General features: G+C 41.2%; 1 protein-coding gene across 1 annotated transcript in view; it reads right to left on the bottom strand.

Annotated features, from left to right (window-relative positions):
- The window catches only part of LOC132830264 (septin-4-like), an 88,694-nt gene that overhangs the window by 63,135 nt on the left and 430 nt on the right, over positions 1 to 25,129 (bottom strand). The window lies entirely within an intron of this gene.

Here is a 25,129-nt window from a genome sequence, read left to right as displayed (position 1 = left end):
TATTAATTTAAGCCGGAGCAGTGTTTTGTACTGGAATAAGACAGTGCTATTTTCTGAGTCTGTAGATTGAAAGAAGCAAAAATGGCTCTTAATAGAGTGATATGCTCTTCTTGTCAGATATGGGAGCTTAGGGAGAGTTTACAGGTTATGGAGGATTATATCTGCAATAAATGCCACTGGTTGCTAATCCTATCAGATCAAATGGATTGGTTGCAGGGATATTTAGAGGCATTGAGGAATTTACAAGAGCCAGGGGATGTGATAGATGGCAGTTATAGGAAGGGGGAAAAGTCGCAGATACAGTCACATAGATGGGTTAACTCCAAGAAAGGAGTTAATGCAGGAGTCTTCTGTGGCTACCTATTTCAAACAAATATGCTGTTTTGGAAAATGTACGGGATGATGGATTCTCAGGAGAACATAGCATGAACAAGCCAAGTTTCTGGTATTGAGACTGGCTCTCATGCAATGAGGGGGTACATTGGGTTCCAAAAGATTGATTGTGTTAGGAAGATCTCTAGTCCAAGGTACAGTCAGATGCTTCTGTGGCCAGCCGTGAAAAATCAGAACGGTGTATTGTTTCCCTGGTGCCTGGATCAAGGATGTCTCAGAGGGTGCAGAGTGTTCTCAAGGGGGAGAGGGGCTACCAGGAGGCCATTGAACACATTGAAACCAACGACATAGGAAGGGAAAATGTTGAGATTCTGAAGAGAGATTACAGAGAGTTAGGCAGGAATTTAAAAAGGAAGTCCTCAAGAATAGTAATATCTGTATTAATCCTGATGCTGTGAGCTAGTGGGGGCAGGAATAGGAGGATAGAGCAGATGAATGCATGGCTGAGGAGCTGGAGAATGGGAGAAGGATTCACACGTTTGGATCATTGGAATCTCTTTTGCGGTAAAAGTGACCTATACAAGAAGGACGGATTGCACTTACATTGGAAGGGGACTAATATACTGGCAGGGAAATTTGTTAGAGATTTTAACTAGTAAGGTGTTTGGGGGGGGGGGGGGTTGGGTGCAGTCGGGAGGTGGTCAGTGGGACCCAGGGAGATAGTGAGGAAAGAGATCAATCGGAGACTGGTACATTTGAGAAAAGAAGCAAGTCAAACAAATAAACAAAACAGTCAGGGCAGGCAGGGACAAAGCAGAGAACAAAGCAGAAATACATCCAGGGAAGTTATTTGGGTATAACTGAGAAATAAGAAAGGGACGATCTCCTTTTTTGGATTTTATTATATACCCCCTAATAGTCAGAGGGAAATTGAGAAACAAACTTGTAAGGAGATCTCAGAAGAATAATAGGATGGTTATGGTAAGGGATTTTAACTTTCCAAACAGAGTGGGACTGCCATAGTGTTAAGGGTTTAGATGGAAAGAAATTTGTTAAGTGTGTAGAAGAAAATTTTCTGATTCAATATGTGAATGTATGTACTAGAGAAGGTGCAAAACTTGACCTACTGTTGGGATATAAGGCAGGGCAAGTAACTGAGGTGTCAGTGAGGGAGCACTTTGGAACCAGCGACCATAATTCTATTTGTTTTAAAACAGTGATGGAAAAGAATAGACCAGATCTAAAAGTTGAAGTTCTAAATTGGAGGAAGGCCCATTTTGACGGTGTTAGGCAAGAACTTTCAAAAGCCAACTGGGGGCAGATGTTCGCAGGTAAAGGGATGGCTGCCAAGTGGGAAGTCTTCAGAAATGAGATGATGAGAGTCCAGAGACAGTGTATTCCTGTTAGGGTGAAAGGAAAGGCCGAATGACTAAAGAAATTGAGGGTTTTGTTAAGAAAAAGAAGGAAGTATATGTCAGGTATAGACAGGATAGATCGAGTGAATTCTTAGAAGAGTATAAAGGGAGTATACTTGAGAGAAATCAGGAGGAGAAAAAGGGGACATGAGATATCTTTGGCAAATAAATTAAGGAGAATCCAAAGGGTTTTACAAATACATTAAGGACAAAAGGGTAACTAGGGAGAGAATAGGGCCCCTCAAACATCAGCAAGGCGGCCTTGTGTGGAGCCGCAGGAGATGGGGGAGATACTAAAGGAGTGTTTTGCATCAATATTTACTGTGGAAAAGGACATGGAAGATATAGAATGTAGGGGGCATAGGTTTAGGGTGAGAGGGGAAAGATACAAAAGAGACCTAAGGGGCAACTTTGTCCCACGCAGAGGGTGGTACGTGTATGGAATAAACTGCCAAAGGAAGTGGTAGAGGCTGGTACAATTGCCACATTCAAAAGGCATTTGGATGGGTACATGAATAGGAAGGGTTTGGAGGGATATGGGCCGGGTGCTGGCAGGTGGGACTAGATTGGGTTGGGATATCTGGTTGGCATGGGCAGGCTGGACCAGAGGGTCTGTTTCCGTGCTGTACATCTCTATGACTCTATGTAACATGAAATAACGTTCAAGAAATTAAAGGTACATAACAAAAGGTGAAGACAGCATTTGTGGAAGAGGTCAATGAGAGTCAAATCAGATTCTGCATCATCAACATAAGGGCACAAGGAGTTCAAACAAGATTTAAACTCAGAACAGCAGCAGAGGTTTTAAGCACAGCTTGCCATGACTGTATCAGACTAGCTAACGCAGACCTCCCAAGATCCAGGGAGGCACAGCTAATCAAGTTCGTGGGTAAGTCACTATAAAGCTTAGTTACAAATGACAAAATGCCAGTAAAATATCTGTCTTGAAACTCTGATGAGGTAGTGTTAGATCCAGTGGGGCCCGCTTTGGGAGGGCAGTAGGATTCGAGAGGGATTGAATCCTCTATATTTAGGGGTTGGCCATGTTTATTGGGGAAAGATTGTCATGGTGGGTGGAAGGTATCTGGTTCAGTGGCAAGAGGGGTGATGGCAGAGGTGTGGGGGGGGAAAAAGTGGCAGAGGGAGGGTGTCAGTATCAGGTCTCAGGAAAGTGTTGGGAAAGGCCCTGGGTAGATGCCTGAGTTGTAGGGTTCGGTATGTTGTGTGGAGTCCCTACGGTCTCTAATAGTCTGGATCCCTGTGGAGGTTTGGAGTCAGGTCAGGAGGGTGGTACCAGTGAAGTGGAATTAGTTTGGATCTGGATGGTGGGTGGGGTTAGTTATCAGGGACCATTTGGGGCAGGCAATATAGTTGACAGGTCAGTGGGGAGTCAGTGGTTCAGGTTTAATTGTTACCTGTAACTAGAGTTGACTTTAAACCTCTAACTATATCCGGGTAACAATTAAGCTTCGGTGTGTCAGAACCCGCAGAATTCATGGAGGGTTCCAGATGCAGAGCCCATCAGAACTTTCCATTTCCTGGGCTATTTCCTCAGACTTGGACAATTATTCTAGGAAGGTCCACTTGGGTGTGCAGAATAACTTTGGGATCAGAACAACACTTGGGACACTTTGTGATTGATCTTCTTTTCATCAGTTTATCTCTGACTTCGCTAATTGCTTTGAAATTCATGCTCTCTGGAGTTTTCTTCTATTCGTTTTTCATCAGACTGGATTGTGTGTGTGTGTGCATTAGTTTCTTAGAAGGGTAGACACGTTCAACAATCCAAACAGTCCATAACCTCTGCCTCTTTGATCATGTTTACTTTACCAATGATCCAATTATTTGTTATTGATTGAAAATCTCACCCATTTGTTCTGAATACTGGACCTGGCAGAATCAGAAGCCAACATAATTTGTTGCACCACTAACCTGGTTAAACGTAAAACTTGTATAATCAAAGGCCAGCAAAGCAATTCAAAACACTGGCCTAATTAATGACCACACTAAAGGAGAAATCCCAATTTTCTAGAATGCTGATTATATTTCTAGGAGACATGACCCAAGAGCAAGCCATCATGGTGGGCCCAAGGAAGATAAAAGCCAACAATTTCCTGCACAGAAGCATAAATAAATGATACAGAATGCATCTTGTTGAATAGTGAGGAAGTTTATCCCAATTTAGCCAGTTTTACTCAAGTGATAGGAACCTTCGAAATTAGGCCAGTGATGGTAATGGAGTCAGCAACAAACTGCAGCTTTTGAAATGATTAAAGAGAAGTTACTTTCTATTGAGATTTTAGAAGATCACCAAGAAATTGCCAGGACTGAAAACAATCCTTGTTGGAGTGCAATCTGACAGAAGACAATAATCACTCAATGTTACTTTGAGTGTGTTCTGACAGAGACTGAACAGAGCTATGCAACCATAGAAATGGAAGCATTGGTAATTAACTGGGTGTGTGAAAGATTCTGAGACTATCCCATGAGATTGAAACTCCAGATCAAGACAGACCACAGGCCTTTGCTAAAATTTACTGCCATAAAAAGAAGTCTCAAACAAGCTATACATTCAAGAAGGACTTATGCCTGAAAGACCTTTTTCTCCTGCTCCTTGGATGCTGTCTGACCTGCTGTGCTTTTCCACTACCACAGTTTCAATTCTGATCTCCAGCTTCTGCATCACTCACTTTCTCCTTTAGGCTGGTGAGATACAATTAAAGAATAGGCTATGTTTCAGGTTAAAGATAACTTGCCATAGTCCCAGAGAACTATAGTACTGCTCCCTCTTTGGATAAAGATGACTGGTGCGGGTTTAACCCAAGTGTCACCATGTCTTTGGCAAGGAGAATGATTCGAGAAGGAGAATCCCTTATGGTAACCTCATGCTGTTGGTGACACTCTGCGTTGCAAACCAGCTGACCAGTCAACTGAGCTAAACCAGTTAGTAATACACAAATAACAGCAAATATATTCTTGGAGGCAACAATAGATTAAGCAATTCTTATAGAAGTGCTGGCTTATTCTATGGCTGTCATGCCAACTGAGGGAAAATGTAGATAAATTTTAACTGCGCAATAATCTGGCTTTAAGAAAGGTCAGACAACTGAGTCTGAGCGGATGCTCAAAATATGTTCCAGAGAAAGGTACCTTAAGCAAAATCAATACTTGACATTGGTGGAAGACTGATTGGTGTATGAGCAAAGAATTTCTATACCAAAGGCAATGCAAAGAGAAACCTTGCTGCAGGATATTGAGGTATGAAGTGCACAACAAGCAGTGAAATGACCAGGCTTTTCAAAAGATTTGCAGCTTACATGGATCAAACATTTATGGCACACAGCATAAAGGGCCAATATCTCAAGATCTCCAAACAAAGCCATGGGAAAAGGCGAGCAATAGATTTATTTAATTTCAAACAAAATACATACTGAAGGTGGGCTGAAGTGGCAATAAAGTGGATAAGAGTTTCCCATCAGAACTGTACCAGAGAATAGATCTGAATTTGTGAATGAGAATTCAGGATGTTCTCTTTGAAGGCAGGCATAAATTTTCTATGCGATCCTCAGTCAAACGGTGAGGCAGAAAGAGTCGTCAAGATTGCAAGGTCACTTACATATTAGAATCCAAATTGAAAATTAGTAGTTATTATTTATTGCTGGAAAAGCGCAGCAGATCAGGCAGCATCCAAAGAGCAGGAGAATCGACGTTTCAGGCATAAGCCCTTCTTCAGGAATGAGGAGAGTGTGCCAAGCAGGCTAAGGTAAAAGGTAGGGAGGAGGGACGTTGGAAATGCGATAGGTGGAAGGAGGTTAAGGTGAGGGTGATAGGCCGGAGTGGGGGTGGGGGCGGAGAGGTCAGGAAGAAGATTGCAGGTTAGGAAGGCGGTGCTGAGTTCGAGGGATTTGACTGAGACAAGGTGGGGGGAGGGGAAATGAGGAAACTGGAGAAATCCGAGTTCATTCCTTGTGATTGGAGGGTTCCTAGGCGGAAGATGAGGCACTCTTCCTCATCTTCCACTTAGGGTTTGGTTCACTCTCCTCATTCCTGAAGAAGGGCTTATGCCTGAAACGTCGATTCTCCTGCTCTTTGGATGCTGCCTGGCCTGCTACGCTTTTCCAGCAACACATTTTCAGCTCTGATCTCCAGTCCTCACTTTCTCCTCGGTTATTATTTATTCACAAATGGTGAGGACAACATTTTTTTGCCCAGAGGGCAGTTAAGAGTCAACCACATTGCTGTGGGTCAGGAGTCCTGGTCCTTAATCATACTTTCTGCCCGGGTTTTAAAGTTGATTGTGTTTTTGCCCTGGGTGTCTACAGTTGTGATTATGGAAGACAAAGGTGGCAGTTTTCTTCCCGAAAAGATATTAGTGACCCAGATGGACTTTTCCAACAATTCAGATTTGTTTTTTTGAATTCAAACATCACCATCTGCCATGGTGGGATTTGAATTTGGGTCCACAGAACATTACCTGGGTCCAGTAATAATAACACTAGGCTCCCCCATTGCTTCTCCCACTCCTCAGTTGCAAAGCAAAAATGAACTAATTTTGGTTGCAAAGTTGTAAATGGGGAGGAAATTAAAAGTGGCTGTATCAGTTTAGAACATAATCATAATCATAGACACAGGGCAAAACCATGATCAACTTTACAACCAGAAAGTGTGGCTAAGGACCAGGAAATCAGAACCCACAGTCATCAGAAAAACACATTAACGAAGACCTTATGATGTTGAGTGACATGGAAGGAGGAACAAGACGACATTGGTCTTACTTAAGCAAACAAGCAAGAAGAAGTTTGATTATTACAGGCTGTGGGACAGCAACACTAGATCAGACAACATACCGAGTTGTACAAATATTCCAGACAGGATTCAATTCCATAATGCTAGTGCTCACATTCAACTCAAGTGACTGGATGTCCAAATCTGGTTCAAAGTTCCAGAACTTCTCAGTCTGAGAGATTCAGAACTTCAGGGAGTTTTGGAGAAAAGGTGATATTGATGATCGACAGAGGTATCGATAATAGTCATTATTAAGCAAGTGCGTAAAAGTAAACAACAGGAATAAAACAGACCAAAAAAAAAGAGAGAAACATGTGGGAGATGTGGTATCGTAAGATGCTTGTGATCCATGCCATCACCATTTACGTGACTGACGTGTAAAAGAGAGTGGTGCTGAAAAAGCATAGTTGGTCAGGCAGCATTCGAGGAGCAGGAAACTTCAACATTTCAGGCAGAAGCCCTTCATCAGGAATGAGGCTTGGAACCTTGGGGTGGAGAGGTAAATGGGAGGGGGGGTGCTGCTGGGGCTGGGGAGAAGGTAGCTGAGAGTACAATAGATGGATGGAGGTGGGGTGATGATGATAGGAGGGTGGAGCGGATAGGTGGGAAGGAAGATTGACAGGTGGGACAGTCATGAGGATGGTGCTGGGCTGGAAGGTTGGAACTGGGGTAAGGTGGGAGGAGGTGAAATGAGGAAACTGGTGAAGTCCATTTTAGATGCCAAGGGGCTGACGACGAGGTGTTCTTCCTGCATGTCCTGGCAGAGTGGTAGGCGGAGTTGAAATTTTCAGCCATGTTGGCGGTGGGGTTGATTGGTGCAGGTGTCCCGGAGATGTTCTCTGAAGTGCTGTGTGAGAAGGCATCCGGTCTCTCCAATGTAGAGGAGACCACATTGGGAGCAATGGATACAATAAATGACATGTGCGGAAGTGCAGGTGAAACTTTGATGGATGTGGAAGGTTCCTCTGGGGCCTTGGACAGAGGTGAGGGGTGGAGGTGTGGACGCAGGTTTTGCAATTCCTGCGGTGGCAGGGGAAGATGCCTGAGTGGTTGCTCGCTTTTGCCACTCTAATCTCCAGCATCTGCAATACCCACTTCTGCCTAGTTGATGTGTAAAAGAGAAGCCAGCAGTCTAGAATGAGCATGCAAAGAGAAAAAACTCAGACACCTCAATAGAGAGGTGTGTTTGATAACCTATTACATATCCTTGTCAACAAAGGAATGTTGGACAACCATAGGAGTTGAACAGCCTTATTTAGAGATCATAGAGTCATTCTGCATGGAAACAAATCCTGCGGCCCATCTCATCCATGAATGACCAAGTTTCCTAAACTGAACTAGCCCTGTTTTCCTGCATTTGGCTAAAGTCAGTCTAAACTTTTTCTATCCATGTACCATGTTTGTAAAATTTCTTCAATCTGATTACTCAGTCTGCCCAACAAACTCACACTCCTAGACTCAACAGATCTATTCTTAGATGCTGTCAAACTCAAAGCCTTAGCTGGATGGGGGGGGGAATTAATGTTCAAAAGCTCAATAAAACTTTATGAGCAGTCTTCTTTGAACTTAATGGTGAGCAAATATACAACTTTCTTTATTAGGAGCAGGGATATACACTATTCCATGAGACTAACACAGAAGCAGAAGTAGGCCATTTAGTCCATCGAGTCTGCACTGCCATTCCTGCTAATCTGATAGTTCTCAACTTCAATTTCCAGCCTTTTCCCCAATAACCCTTGATTCTTTGAGTAAACATTTATGCACCTCAACCTTGAATGTACTCAATGAACCAACCTGAAGACATCTCTGGAGTAAAGCATTCTACAGACTCATGCCCTCCAAGAGAAAAAAAATCTCCTCCTTTATGAACTAACTGGGCAAACCCATCACCATGAGTCTAGCCTTCCCTTCTCCAAGATCATGGCTGATTTGATAGTGCTCCCAACATTCTCTGATGATTCACTTATTATTCAATAATCTATTTAATAACTCCCTGCCTGGCCCAATCATGACTTCTGAGAGCCGAACCTAATGGAAAAGCACTTTTTTTAAAAAAAAGTCCCTTAGTTCTACTGTCTTCCATAGAGAGAAGCATCCATTCAGCATTCTCTGTCCAGTCCCCTTCAGAATCTTTTGTAGGATGATCTGTAAGATGCCAACAGATACAGGCCAGCCCTGTCCAGAGATAACCCAAATATTGTTGTTTAAACTTACTCTGATCTGGCTCTAATTCCTTTCTTTAAATTATAATCTCGTGCACCCAGTTGTTATGGGGGGAATGTCCAGTTGATGTTAATAATGGACCAGAGTTGCAACAGAAATTGGCTGGAGAGATTTTTTTTTGAAAAGGTGATCGGTTACTAAAACAATTACACAATGTTGCTGTCTTTGTTTTAACAAAAAAATTTTAAAAAATGGTTATTAACAACAGAAATGAAGGTAAACATGAAAAAAATCTCTATTCCTTTGTGACAGATTCAAAGATCTTTAAACACAGTTGAAATTATCCAAGCATGGTACAGTTTATAAACATCATTACAATTCAAAGACCGTCTAGTACTGTGCCTCTAGCTCAGTTCACAGCTCATTCCAAAAGAGACTATTTTGTTTGTTTTAATTCTTTGATGGGTTGGAAGTGATTAAAATTTCAACACCTCTGTTGGAATTGTAGATGACTCTTTCTTAATTTTTATGATCCTGATATGGTTTTCCTCCAGTTCTACACTCTCTCCTGTCATTTAATCTTCAAAATTTTAACAACATTTCCACTGACTGTACACCGAACACTTCTCCTCAGATAATTACTTTAAATGCCTTTCCTCAGCAAGGCTGGTCATCAAATATTGTTTCTTCAAATGACGCTCCATCATTTTGGAGCTTAACATGCTTCTCTTTCACATGACTCCACAGCACAGACAGAATGAATCTGCAGTGTTGTCTCTGTAAGCCCTGTTTTCTCCCTAAGCCCGCTAAAGAGCGAGCAAAGTCAAGGACAATGCACATGCAGCCACCCATACCCTGAGATACCTAGAACAGTATCTCAAAGTCCAGGCAGCCGTACAGGTTTAAAGTACCAGTGCAGTTAATGGATTTTCAAATCCGACTTTGGTTATTAGCTAACTCGTTTTTACTATCGTATTTACAACTAAAAGCAATAAAAGCAAAAGGTTTCCATATCTAAAAAGGTACAAAATAAATGCACAAGCTATAATAATCACCACATCTGAACAGTCAATGCAGCCAGCTCCTAGTCAATTGATTATCAGCCTTTATTAGTCAGAGTATTGAGTACAGGAGTTGGGAGGTCATGTTGCAGCTGTAGAGGACAATGTTTAGGCCACTTTTGGAATATTGCGTGAAATTCTGGTCTCCTTCCTATTGGAAGGATGTTGTGAAACTTGAAAGGGTTCAGGAAAGATTTACAAGGATGCTGCCAGGATAAGAGGATTTGAGCTATAGGGAGAGGCTGAACAGGCTAGGGCTGTTTTCCCTGGAGCGTCGGAGGCTGAGGGGTGACCTTATAGAGGTTTACAAAATCATGAGGGGCATGGATAGGATAAATAGACTAAGTCTTTTCCCTGATGTGTGGGAGTCCAGAACCAGAGGGCATAGGTTAAGGATGAGAGGGGAAAGATATAAAAGGGACTGAAGGGCAACTTTTTCACACAAGAGGGTGGTGCATGTATGAAATGAGCTGCTAGAGAAAGTGGTAGAGACTGGTAGAATTACAACATTTAAAAGGCATCTGGTGGGTATATGAATAAGAAGGATTTAGAAGGATATGGGCTAAATGTTGACAAATGGGACTAGATTAATTTAGGATATCTGGTCAGCATGGCCGAGTTGGACTGAAGGGTCTATTTCCATGCTGTACATCTCTATGTCTCTATTTGGAGACATGCGGTCTTATTTTCATTGGGGAGATAGTATGCCAACTTGCGGAACATTTCACAGAACATCTCCGGGACACAGGCACCAAAAGACCCCATCGCCCTGTGGCCAACCACTTCAATTCCCCCTCCACTTTGCCAAGGATATCCTCAACCACCAAGTTCAAGCCACCCGATGCCTGAAGGAAGAACCTTGGGATCCTTCAATGATATCAACATCGACTTCACCAGTTTCCTCATCTCTCCTCCACCCACCTCAACCTAGATCCAACCCTCCAACTCGGCACCACGCTCTTGACCTGTCCTACCTGTTCATCTTCCTTCCCACCTATCTGCACCATCACTCCCATCACTGTCGGCCAATTGCCTTCTCAGCTACCTTCGCCCAGCGCTAGCCAAACCCTGCTATTTATCTCTCAGCCCCCTTCCCCAGTTCCACCCCACCCACATTCCAGATGAAGGGCTTATGCTCGAAACATCGATTCTCCTGCTCCTTGGGTGCTGCCTGACCCACTGTGCTTTTCTAACGCCACACTTTTCAACTTTGGTTTTTAATCACTCTTTCATCCTGTGAAGTTGGCTATCCCATGGATAGCTGCAGAATTAAGATTCATATATTTTGCTTCAAATTTTTGCCTCAATGCCCAAATCTCAATAGTGCACTTATTATATAAGAGCAGAACTTCTGCATTTTCATACATCTCTTGAAGGTTAATGTATTGCCAAAATTGAAATTAATGTTTCCAAAAAATTAAGTTCCTTGTCATCTGTTACTACTCTGTAGAGAAATGTGCTTCAGTTTTGATCAAAACAGGATGCAATCCTCTCAGTTTAGTCACAATTACTGCTATAACAAGTAACATAAAATCTGCTTGGTGATGGTGCCCAAATTTCTTTGACTTCAAGAGCCACAGACCAAAATGTTTAAATTCATGATGTTTTCATTTAATACATGTTGCGATACAAGAACTTGGGTATTAATCTAAATGCTTCCATTAGAATATAGATTTTATACACAATAAACAGGCACGGTGGCTCAGTGTTTAGCACTGCTGCCTCACAGCGCCAGGGACCTGGGGTTAATTCCATCCTCAGGCAACTGTCTGTTTGCACATTCTCTCAATGTCTGCGTGGGTTTCCTCTGAGTGCTCCAGTTTCCCCCCACAATCCAAAGATGTGCAAGTCAAGTGGATTGGCCCTGCTAAATTGCCCATAGTGTCCAGGGATGTGCAGGCTAGGTGGATTAGCACTAGATGGGAAGTGCAGGGTTAAAGGGATGAAGTGGGTCTTGGATAGGATACTTTTCAGAGAGTCGGTATGGACTTGATGGGCCGAACGGCCTGCTTTGACGCTGCAGGAATTCTAAGAAACACACTCAAGATGCTTGGCGTGAATGCCAAGATACTGATTGGCCAGAGGCAAGAGAAAAAAAAACCTGCAGAATTTGGAAATCTGAAACAAAAACAGGAAATTCTGGACCTAGCCAGCACATCTGGCAACAATTTCTCTTTGCACAGATACTAATGTTTAATTAACGCAGAAATATTGACTCTACTCCTCCTATAGATAACTTTATTCACCACGATTAAACTTCTAATTCTTCTAATGTTACCTCAGATGAATCGTAGGGGTCCAGTTTTCCCCATGGACTCCTTGCCCGGGGCACGCCGTTAACTGACATTGACTCGATATCCACAAGAAGACTATCACCCTGCTGCCCTTTGAGTGTCTGCTTCCAATGCTGCTCTTTCTCTACATTTGATGTTTCCACTGGACTCATGCGGTCTGGTATTCCTAGTGCCGTTATGCTGACTAGTTTTTCATGGTCCATTACACTTGCTGCAGAATTCTCCTGGTAGGTACGTAAAGGATATCTCTCACTGGTAGTCTCTTTCATTATCCATTCTACTTCAGAATCATCCGAGTCCTCCTTTAGAAAATGAGCAAGCTAGCAGGGAAAATGGAAGCAAACATGGGAGGGGTTATAAAAGAATACCAGCGTTTACTGAAAGATAGTTTGATAGATAGCAAGAAATGAAAGGGAGAGAACACATATTGGAAAAGATGGGGTGAAAGAAATCAACAAGGTTATACCGAACAAAATCATGAATAAATGCACTATGAGGAGTAAATGTGTTCATTTCAGAAGAAACAGCTTGATTTAATTTCAACTAAATTTGTGATTGGCTGTGAAATTCGATTAATGTTAAACAATCACATCTATCCCTCAGTGTCAGAGCACTTATACTAAAATGATAAAACACACAAGACACTCAGGTTCAGGAACAAAAGTCGCAGCTGGCTGCTTATTATTCTGTTACAGTTGAGAATTTCCTTCATGAATAAAATGCAAGACTGAGGTTCATAACATATTGAAAGCATGTATCATGATGCAAATCAGCTTCTGAAAACTCTAAAGATGGACACATTAGTTTTCATGCTTCTAATATATAATGTGACTTTGTGATAAAAATCGATTTTGAGGTTGTCCCAAATATTTTTTAAACTACCTGTTCAGAAATGTAATTTACGCCCCTCTGGAACAGGTGGGACATGAACTCAGGTATTCCATTTGAGACAGTGTCCAAATACTAATCACTTAAACAGTCCCTTAAGTGGATTTAGCCATTATCACACTACATGGTGAAACAATAGTCCACATACACTTATATAATTATCATTACTTTCTTGATTACCAACTTGTGCTGAATTAACTGATCTTGGATAGCAGTTGAGAGTCTCACAATTGATCTCAACTAAGGCAAGGAAAATTGAAGAGGGTTCCTGTTTCTAATTGCTTTCAATGCTGGATACTATGAAATCCTTATGTATATAAATAACAATCAATGAATACTAAGACAAGGTCACTATAGTCCCAGAGAATCATGCACCTGTGCTGTAATCAGAGAGCGAGGACTAGTGCTGGGTTTAATCTGAGATTTCCCTCACCTCAGGTGAGGGGACAGTTTGAGAAGGTGGGACTTCATTGTAATCTCTGGATTCCTGCAGAAACCAACAAGATGATGCAAAGGGGATGTTAGTTCATCCCTGCAGAATGACTGTAAGATGAACAGAATTGTCTTGCTCTTCAATAATTACCTGATGAGAAAGTGTAAGTGTGTCATGCCACGTGAGGACAGTTGTGTGGGCCTGATTTTACTAATATCCAAGGAAATGTGTTTGGGTGAATGAAAACCTTGCCAATTAAGTCAATAACCTACAGGACAGAAGGAAGCCATTTGCCCTTTTGACTCTGTGCCAGCAGCTCGATTGCCTGTCAAAATGCACTGCTGAGTGAATACAAAAAACTCCTCTTGACTGAAATATCAAAGGCCAACTTACAGAAAGAAAAAGACCTAATGGGGAGACAAAACTGCTTATTTACCATCTTAAATTGATAACACATCAGAATGATCTTTGTATGACTTTTTGAAACTAGAGTCCTAACTCAGGTATACCCTAAAACAAAAATTGCTTGGGTCAACTCCAGTATCAACAAATCTCAGACTTCCAGTGACAAACACAAACTCCAGATATAATCCAGAATTCAGATTTCAGCCCTCAGAAAAGGTACATTGAGAATGAGTTTGTCAGTCTCATGTAGAATAGCTGAGGGAGGCTGAGAGTATGAAGGGTTGGGGATTGGAACTTGTCTGAAACTGGCCTCCTACACATTCAGTGAATATGCAGCATCCAGAATTGTACTGTTGTCACTGGGTAAAATTCTCTCAGTCTCTGTAGCAAAGAAATGATAATAAAGAATCAAAATTCTAACACTGAATTCTTTTCATGTAAAAATGATTACAATATAAGCATATTCTCCAGGCTACAATTATGAAGGAAGGATAGATGTATATAAAATGGAAGATATTATGCAGTGAACAATGAGGTGATCATCTTCTGATAAACAACGAGGAAGTTTTACTATCTGATAGCAAACATGGAGATGCTAATACCTGACAAACCTCAAGTGATTGAGGAAATCATTAATACAGCATCAAATTATTTCAAATTGTTGTGGAATGAAGATTGCAATATATTAATAGGAAATTGAGGAAGCATTATTGCTGGATAATTGTCATTACTAACTGGTAATTATCATGAAGCATAGATTGAGTACCATTATTACCAAAGGTACATGAAGAGACAAAGAAACACTGACTAATTTCTAAGAAAAAGAACAACTAACATTGCAGTCTGCGTAATTGTTACCTGCTTCTGATCCACATGGCACTGTGTGAAACTTGCCCTCCTGGCACTGTGGTCACTTTGAGGTTGAAATACCTCATTGTAGCTGGGATCCTCTGCATGGAAATGCACAGAGTGCTCATCATCTTCAGATTTGCCCTGAGGCAAGTCACATTGTGCCATCTCAATACAAGGAGGGAATGGCAGAGTAAACAAATGGGACAGAGTGAGTGGAGAAAAGGGAAAACAAAGAGAAAGGAACATGCCAAAGGAAAGGTTTATGCAAAAGAGAAAAATGAAACGTGATCCAATTAAAAATAATAGAAGCAAAATATTTCACAGTTGCAGCAAAATGAATTAGCACCAATTCAAGTTCTAACCAATTCATACAGCATTTATGCCAAATAAAGTTCAGCTGCTCAGGGTAGGAGTGTTGTTGAACTATATTGAATAACAGTGAGGCAGGGAAATGATTTGGAAGCAAATCTCTGACTGTTGCATAACCAATTTATACAATTCTACTACAACTTTTCAACTCTTCCATTTCATGTTTTGATAAACACATGGTCTGTTATGATTCTAGCAGATGTTATTACTGGGCAATTCAGGTCCCAGGCATAAACCTAATTTGATTAATTAAATTTAGATTTACTTTGGTTTTGGCAAAATATTGTCTAACTGAAACATAAGCATGCAATTCTGCAGAGTTTGCTTTGGTGAAAATTAAATTTACAGTATAATTAAGAAGGTATTCACATCTTCCATCTCCACACGGGTTCCATTTCTAGCCTCTAATCAGACCAATTCTTTCCTGAGTGATCCTCTTTCTCCTATATTTTTTTCCAAACATGCTTCCGTTTGTCTTAATTTTACCTTGTTTTTCCCTATGTTAGGGAAGAAAACTACCATCCTTACTGGGTCTGGTCTGGAGTCCAGACCAATAGCAGTGTGGTTGATTCTTAATTACCCTCTTGGCAATTGGGGATGAGCAATAAATATTGGACAAGTTAATGATGCCTGCATCCCATGAACAAGTATATAAACAAAAATCTGTTTTGCTTTCCAATTCCTGTTTTAAATACATTCAAGCAGTTTCTGTGCTCCTCTTAATTTCCTGCAACTCAGCTCTTGGTATGTGACATGGAATCATAAAATATTACTGAACAAAAGGTGATAACTGTCAGTTGTGTCTAGCTGACTATTTCAAAAACAATTATTCAGCACTCACTTCCCCACTCTTTCCCCACGTCCCTGCAATCTTTTCTCCTGTTATTTATCCACTTCTCTTTCAAAGCTATCATTGATTCAATATCCACAACACTATCAGGCATGGTAATCCAAAACTTGTCCAGTCGTTGCCTAACAACACTTTTCCTCATTTTGCCAAATCTGTGCTGTCTGGTTAGCAACACTTCTGCTATTGGAAACAGCTTCTTCTAATTTGCTCTACTAATAATTTTAAACTCCTCCCCAACAAGTCATCCCTTAGCCTTGTCAGCCTTAAGGAAAACAGTACCAGTTTCACAAGGCTATTTACAGAACTGTAGTCTTTCATCCCCAGAACCATTCTAGAAAATGTCTTTTGTGAGCTTTAAAGCTTCCAATCCCTCCAAAGGCTATGCCAAGGATTGGAAGCAATCAACTTTCCTTTTTTAAAAAATCCTTGATCTTTAATTTTGTTCCCATGAAGCTCAGGCAAAAGACTTCATTAGGCACTTTACAACATTACAGACTCAGCATCATTTTCAATAATTTTAAATCACGACCACAGCTCTTAATCTTTCACGAGTGTTGTAATGATTCTGCTGTTCATTTAAACTCTCCAAGGCTGTTACCATCACAGTTCCTCCCTTTCATTCTTTCCACCCATCCCCTGTATCTGATCCTTCTTAAAACTAAATATATCTGCAGTGAGTTCCAGTTCTAGCCCAATGTCACAGACATGGCATGTTAACTCACTTTCTCTCTCCGTGGGTACTGTCTGTTCAACCGGACATTTCTTGCAATTTCTGTTTCGATTGCATATTTACATTCTCTGCAGTGTTTGCCTTTCCTTTTTAATCTCTCTTTTATTCTTACAGATATTTATAGTTATACCATATGCATCCCTATCTCCAGGTAAACATTAAGTAACACATTTGACATTAGAGCTACACTAAATGAACACAATTGGAGCAGACATTGATATATTTAGATTGCGTTTTAGGTATGTTTTACATACATCTCTAAACTAAATAAGCATTTTGACATTTATCCGGAGACATTCCTAATATGTAATTACCTACATAAACCTGGCAAACAATGCACATCCACACAGTAAAATCTACACATACTCAATCTCTCCATCAACAAAAGCCCATAGCTACACATACATATAATGACTTGATTCTTTATGTACATTCTGCATGTCAACTCAAATGCTATAATAAAATGTCCAAGTAAGATCTCTTCTATCTCACCAATAGGTCTTGCCATCCCGAAGAATGTTCCATTATCTGCCCTTCTTAAAATCTAGATGGGAGGATTGAATTGATACTGTCTGGGGAGTCTGTCATATTTAACTGCCACCACAAAGAGGACTGAATGTCCTTCATCTGTATCGATTCTGAACCCCCAGGCTACAACTAATCAAACCAGGACAATGCTCACTTTGACAATTCTGGTTGTAACGCCCTGTACTCTTCATTTTCATGGGCCACTTGAGTTAGGACACAAACCATCAGGTGTAGGGACTCACAAAATAACTGGGTAATGTTAGGATATGCATAGGCAAACAGTAAACCAAAATAATCAAAATGACTCCCAAATGAAGAAATTAAGAACATATCGCTCTTTGTAACTACTGCTTTCAGAAGACTTGGAACCAATGGAAACTAAACAGGAATTAACCTGCAAGTGATACTTAAATTAAAACTGATAAATCTCTTGTTTTAGTTAATTTATTCTTCTAATCAAACCTGTTCAGAGATATTATTACATACCTTTGGAGCTGGGGGACTTGAATTCAGGACTCTCAGTTCAGGGTTAGGAATACTACTACTAAGCCAATACAGTGCCCCTAAACTATAAATTTCACTTTAGTTAGTTGATTGATAAAATGTTAAAAACCTCAATACGAGGTTATAGTCCAACAGGTTTATTAGGAAGCACTAGCTCTCAGGGTGTTGCTCCTTCATCAGATAGTTCCACTGCCTGATGAATGAGCAGTGTTGAGATTTTTAACATTGTACACCCCAGTCCAACACCAGTACTTCCAAATCACGAATGATAAATGATGTATCTCGTGTACCATAAACACCTGCATTACTCCCTGCACAGTTAGGTTCATTGTGATGCAATCCATCTCAAAGTAATGAGGGTTACTAACTGAGAATATTTGAATCCAATCTTTTCATAACATGAAATTATATAAGGCTCAACAGGCCAGTTGTCAAAATGCATAGACAAGACACACGTCACTTTGAAATCAGATGACCCCCTTGAATGAATAGAACTAATAAATTCTTGTAGAGCCACATGCCTCATTGTAAAAAATTCCAGAGACTAAGAGGTTGGAAAGTGTCCAATTACAATGAAATCAAAGAAACACTGAAAATTAACACAACACAATGATCAGGTTTCAAAAGGTGATGATTTAAAGAACCATATTCCTTATAATTATAGATATGGAAGTCTAAAACATCAACTGCATGACAAAGCACTAACATTACCCTGTGGGAGCTAGCCCAAAAATCAACTTCTGATAATTCTTAAAACTGCCCTGTACTCCATATCAAATACCATTTTGCAAGAGGTACACTATTGAAGAAGGCAAGGCATAGATCATCCCTGATCATGGAGAATTTGAATCTCCAGGTGCAGCTCAACAATACTCAGCACTAATTGAACTGATCAATTCCTGGAAAAAATATAAACAGCCAGACTGGAGGTTGGCTAACGTGTTTTAAGAAGGGTGGTAAGGACAAGCCAGTGAATTATAGACCAGTGAGGCTAACGTCGGTGGTGGACAAGTTATTGAAGGGAATCCGGAGGGACAGGATGTAGATGTATTTGGAAAGACAAGGACTGATTAGGGATAGTCAAAATGGCTTTGTGTGTGGGGAATCATGTCTCATGAACTTGATTGAGTGTTTTGAAGAAGTAACAGAGAATTAATGAGGACAAAGCGGTAGCTGTGATCTATATGGACTTCAGTAAGGCATTCAACAAGGTTCCCCATGGGAGACTGGTTGGCAAGATTAGATCTTATAGAATAGAGGGAGAACGAGCCATTTGGATACAGAACTGGCTCAAAAGTAGAAGACAGAGGATGGTGGTGGAGGGATCTTTTTCAAACTGGAGGTCTGTGACCAGTGGAGTGCCACAAGGATCAACAACAAAATTGGAGGTATAGTGGACAGTGAAGAAGGTTACCTCAGATTACAATGGGATCTTTATCAGACGGGCCAATGGGCTGAGAAGTAGTAGATGGAGTTAAATTTAGATAAATGCGAGGTGTTGCATTCTCGGAAAGCAGATCTTAGCAGGACTTATACACTTAATGGCAAGGTCCAGGGGAGTGCAGGTTCACAGTTCCATGAAAGTAGAGTCGCAGGTAGATAGGATAGTGAAGGCGGCATTTGGTATTCTTTTCTTTACTGGTCAGAGTATTGAGTACAGAAGTTGGGAGGTCATGTTGCGGCTGTACAGGACATTGCTTAGGCCGCTGTTGGAATATTTCATGCAATTCTGGTCTCCTTCCTATCACAAAGATGTTGTGAACTTGAGAGGGTCAGAGTGGGAGGCACGGTGGCACAGCGGTTAGCACTGCTGCCTCACAGCGCCAGAGACCCGGGTTCAATTCCTGCCTCAGATGACTGACTGTGTGGAGTCTGCACGTTCTCCCTGTGTCTGCGTGGGTTTCCTCCGGGTGCTCCGGTTTCCTCCCACAGTCCAAAGATGTGCGGGTCAGGTGAATTGGCCATGCTAAATGGCCCGTAGTTTTAGATAAGGGGTAAATGTAGGGGTATGGGTGGGTTGCCGCTTCGGCAGGTCGGTGTGGACTTGTAGGGCCGAAGGGCCTGCTTCCACACTGTAAGTAATCTAAAAAAAAGATTTACAAGGATGTAGCCAGGGTTGGAGGATTTGATCTACAGGGAGAGGTTAAATAGGCTAGGGTCGATTTCCTTGGAGCATCAGAGGCGGAGGGGTGACCTTATAGAGGTTTATAAAATCATGAGGGGCATGGATCGGATAAGTAGACTTATTCTTTTCCCTGGAGTGGGGGAGTCCAGAACTAGAGGGCAAAGATTTAGGATGAGAGAGAGGGGTGAGATAGAAAAGAGACCTAAGGTGCAACATTTTCACACAGAGGGTGATACGTGTATGGAATGAGCTGCCAGAGGAAGTGGTGGGGACTAGTATAATTGCAACATTTAAAAAGGTATCTGGATGGGTATATGAATAGGAAGGGTTTGGAGGAATATGGACTGGGTGCTGGCAAATGGGACTACATTAGGTGAGAATATCTGGTCGGCATGGACGAGTTGGACTGAAGAGTCTGTTTCCATGCTGCACATCTCTACAACTCTATGACCAGACTAACCTTGGTCAGAAGTGTGAAGAACCAAGACATAGGAGTAAACAGCTTTCCCTTATTTCAATCAGCCTCTTAATGATATATTCAGCTGCAATTCATTGGAAAGAGTAATGATTGACAATTTCTTCTGAAGAGAGATGAATGTCTTTATGGGAAAAAAAAACCCTTATTCTGTGTGATTCAGCACCAATCTAACAGCTTAAAACTGAGAAAGCATGGGCTCCATGAGTCTTTAGCAGAGTTGCATTCCATTACATTATGCAACTTCACACTTGACATATTTCTTATTCCACCACCACCATAGAGACAGAATACCAATTAGATTCAATGGGGTGAGTAAAAGACTGGGCCAGGAACAGAAACTTATACATTTTCAAATGAGGCACCAATAAAGAATTTACCATGATGCAATAGAAAATCAAAAGCATCCTACCATTACAACATCAGTGCAGGGCTCAATAGTGCTCTTGCGATTTGAGAGTTGCTGTGGATGCTCATGTTCCATCAACATAAGCAACTTCAACTAAGGTGCAGCCCAGAACTTGAGTATAGGACAGGGTTTTAACTCTTACAAGTGTCTTCAGCAAGCACTGTCACACAGGCAGTGTGACTTGGTCTCTTCCTGACTTCTCCAACATCATAGTTATCAGACTCTGGCCAATTCAGTTCCTCCAAATGGTAATCAAGAAGCAGACACATCTCAGGCTATAAAGCCTCACGTATGTAGTACTGCACACTTGAGCTAGCTGACTCCTCAGGCAAGCTTTTCTACTGCAGCTATAACACCAGCAGTCAAAGTAGACCATTGTCCAGGTATATCCTCTCCACAAAAAGAAAGATTGATTTGCTGCCAGATGTTTTCATTACCGATTTACTGATAGAGAGTTCATGCTGTATAACCAAGTTAAGGATCTGTAAAGTTCGTTACAGTTACAATGTGAACTGGGAATATAAAGTAGTTAATTAGTCAGCCAACTGCTAAAACCTGGTTCGACCTTTCCTTGAGCAGTTAAAATCAGAGAATTGACCAGACTGTAACAGAAAACTCGCCTGATCTGCTCTCAAGAATTGCTTAGGATCTTTTACATCTGTTTGAGAGAGAAGATGGGGACTCAGTTTAAACTCATCAGAATGACAGCACATCTAACAAGGTGGCGCTCCTTCAATACTGTCAGCCTGATTTCTGTGGTGCAGTCCTGGAGTGGGATTTGAACACAGCACCTTGAAATTCAGAAGCAAGAGTGTCACCTTTGGAACCATGGCTTGCAACAAAAGAAAGAGCAAAGCAACTAGCAATCTCAAGAAATTTCCAGTTGTAACAATAGTTATCGTCCAGTGATCTCAGGCCTTCTTTAGGCCACAGAAATACTGGTTAATTTAGCAGAACATTATGGTCGGGATTTAATGGTCTCTGCTAAGTGGCCTTATTGGTGACTGGTCTGGGAAAATCATGGAAGCATGCGGTTATACGTGGCCAGAGGGAAAACTGACTCTATTTAGCAGGTATTGGCAACATCACAAAGAAAACTTGACACTGGATAAATAGTCTCACTATTGAGCCACTTATTCATTATCCCTGAGCTTACAGGGATCCAGAGATGGCTCATGGCTTTGTCTGCACACAAGGATGCTGTGGTTCTGCTGAAGACCACACAACACGCACGATAGATTTGCCAGTAGTACCTATAAAACTCCTTCCTTCAAATGTTCTATGGTTTTGTGCAATGAGAAGGACTGATCTAATAACACCATTATGAGATCCTTTAGGGACCAGTGTCATACATGAGAGAATGTGTAGTATAAACCGTAGTGTTAGATGCATTAGTCATTGGGAAATGGGTCTGGGTGGGTTATTTTTCAGAGGGTTGGTGTGGACTTGTTGGGCCAAAGGGCCTGTTTCCACACTGTAGAGATTCTAATCTAATCTAATCCAAAGCTAACATTCAAATTCTAAACAAAGGAAACTGAAAGTATGAGGGATGAGTTGGCTGCAACATACTGAGTGACTTTATTAAAATATAGATAGTAATTAGGAAGCGGTTAACATTGAAGAATAAGTGTATGCAATGAAAATGTAATGCATCCCTTTTGGTTGAAAGGAGCCAAATCATGGTTAACAAAGGAAATTAAGGATAGCATTAAGTCTAAATTGGTGCCAAATAAGATTGCTAGAAAAAGTAGCAAGTTCAAGGACTGGGAGCGGTTCAGAATACAGCAAAGGAGGACTAAGAAATTGATTAAGAGGGGAACAGTGGAATCATTGAATCCCAATGGTGCACATAGGGGCAGTCCTTCAGTTGTATCAGTTGCTATGAGGTCTCAACATAGACATGAAACTGGATGGACTGTCCAACATCAATCTAGACAATGGAAATTACAAGGCAGAAACAGCAAAGTGCTCCTTACTAACATCTGGAGGACATGGTTCCAAAATTGGGAGAACTGTCTCACAGACTAGTCAAGCAACATCCTGACGTAGTCATACTCACAGAATCATACATTATGGGCTATGTCCCAGACACATGATCACCAATCCTGCATATACCCTCTCCCATCAGCAGGGAAAATCCAGCAGAACCATGGTATACAGTCAGGAGGGAATTACTCTGGGAGTACTCACCGTTGACCTTTTTGATTTGATTTATTATTGTCAAAAGTACCTAGGTACAGTGAAAAGTTTTGTTTTGCATGCAACAGGGGCAGGTGCTATCATACAGAGATCTTAGGGTATTAGAACAGAGTAAGGAATACAAGATTACAGCTAAAAAGAAGGTGCACAAAAAACAAAATCAATATTAAATTTGAAATTTGAGAGGTCCATTCATAAACCTAAAAACAGCATGGAAGAAGCTGTTCTTGGACCTATTGGCACGTGTGTTTAAGCTTTTGTATCTTCTGCCTGATGTTTGAAGTTGAGAGCATAACCTCCAGACCCCAGGAGGACTCATGGCTTCATGTTAAAGATGGGGAAGGCAAGCTGCTGTTGGTTACCACTTAGCAACCTCCCTCAGGTGATGAATCAATATTCCTCCATGTTGAACAACTCAGGAAGCATCAACACTAGCAAAAGCAGTAAATCGCTGAATTCCAGAGATGAGGCAAGAGAGTTGCAGCCCTTGATATCAAGACAACATTTGACCTAACGTGACATCAAAGAGCCCTAGAAAAACTGAAATCAACGGGAATCAGTGGCAAACTCACCAGTGGTTCGAGTCATACCTAGCACATAGGAATATTGTCATAGGTTGTTGGAGGTCAGTCATCTCAGCTCCAGGATATCTCTGCAGGAGTTCTAGGACCAACCATCTTCATCAATGACCTCCCTTCCATCATAACCTAAGAAGTGGGGATATTTGTTGATGTTGACACAATTTTCAGCACCATTCATGCCTCCTTAGATACCGAAGCAGTCTATGTTAAAATGCAGTTAGATCTGGACAACATCCAGACTTCAGCTGACAAGTGCCACGTCATATTCATGCTGCACAAATGCAGTTAGGAAGGCAAATGGCACGTTGGTCTTCATTGCAAGAGGATTTAGTACAGGAGCAGGGAAATTTTATTGCAGCTCTCCAAGGCCTTAGCGAGTCCACATTTGGAGTGCAGTGTTCAGCTTTTGTTGTCTTACCGAAGGAAAAAATGAAATTACTACAGAGGGGGTGCAGCAAAGACGAATGCCTGGATCAGCAGGTTTGGTGTATGAAGAGAGATCAGGTTGACTCAGCCTATAGCACTCAGGTTTAGAAGAATGAAAACAGGAATAACAAATCTGCCCATTTAAATGCTTGATAACACTCAAATAGCATCATGTGGCCCCTTAGAGAAGTGACACAATTTTCCCATCAGCTTGTCCCAGTGAACTTGCCTTACCTACATTCAATTACATCTTTCACATCTAATTCAGACCCAAGTCTGTGTACAGTGGCACAGGAGATTGTTTTTTGTTATTAAGAAAACATTCAGAATGGGTCCAGAAATACATTCTCTTTTAGATTAGCCTTCTGATCACAAATCAAAACCAGGAAAATCATAGCACTCCATCTTATGGCTCTCACTGCTGGCAAACAGACAGACAACAGGGGAGTTGCAATCTGGGTTTCCTTTCCAACACTGTACTCCACTCCGTAGCTCCGAAGAATACTCATAAAACATTTTCAATTCACTTTCCATATCTCATAAACATCCCATTCTAGATTCAAACTCAAATCCCTAAAGATCAATCAGTGCAGTGCAAAAAAAAAAGTCCTTTACTGATGGAAGAGGTGCTCCTGTACTCCATTTACTACTCTGAACCTCAAACTGTCCACATGCCAAGTACCACCCTCTATAGCATGCTGCTGTGCTTGTCACAGAGTTGGTAAACATAGTACCTTCAAAGAGACATGTTTACAGTATTATCACTGTATCCATAGCGCAAGCATGTTCATCTTTATCACTTAATAATTAATATTAGCCCAGATACCATTTTGTGTCTACAACATCTGTATTTATCAGGAGTTGTCATAAACATTTTTTAAATCGTTCGGTATTATTTAACCCATGTCTCATCTTATACCACCGAAGCCAACATAAGCATTGCTGCATCAGAGACAAACTGGAGGCAAAGTCCACACCACTCTGGCAGTTCATATAATTGCTAAAAATGCTTTCCAGTTTCTTCTATAATTCTCCCACAAGCATCAACTTGAACCATGTTCCTTGGCAATGATCACCTTTCAACTCATCACCCAAGTGACAAGGAATGTTAGCAAACTACTCATCCATTGAAGGTATTTGTCTGGCAGAGATTGATCCTGTTTTTATTCAAAGTTCACACTTTCGTGTTTTCAGCAATAATGTCAGTCAGGAAAAGGTAACAACGGTTTAGTATCTAAACAAATCCAACATTGAATAGGATTCCTTGATGGTAAGTGTTGCAGATTCCATTACAATAGCTGATC

This window comes from Hemiscyllium ocellatum, chromosome 31 (genome assembly GCF_020745735.1).
Source record: "Hemiscyllium ocellatum isolate sHemOce1 chromosome 31, sHemOce1.pat.X.cur, whole genome shotgun sequence".
Lineage (NCBI taxonomy): Eukaryota > Metazoa > Chordata > Chondrichthyes > Orectolobiformes > Hemiscylliidae > Hemiscyllium > Hemiscyllium ocellatum.
The sequence above is the reverse complement of the archived record's forward strand: the minus strand, read 5'-3'. Positions and strand labels throughout refer to the sequence as shown.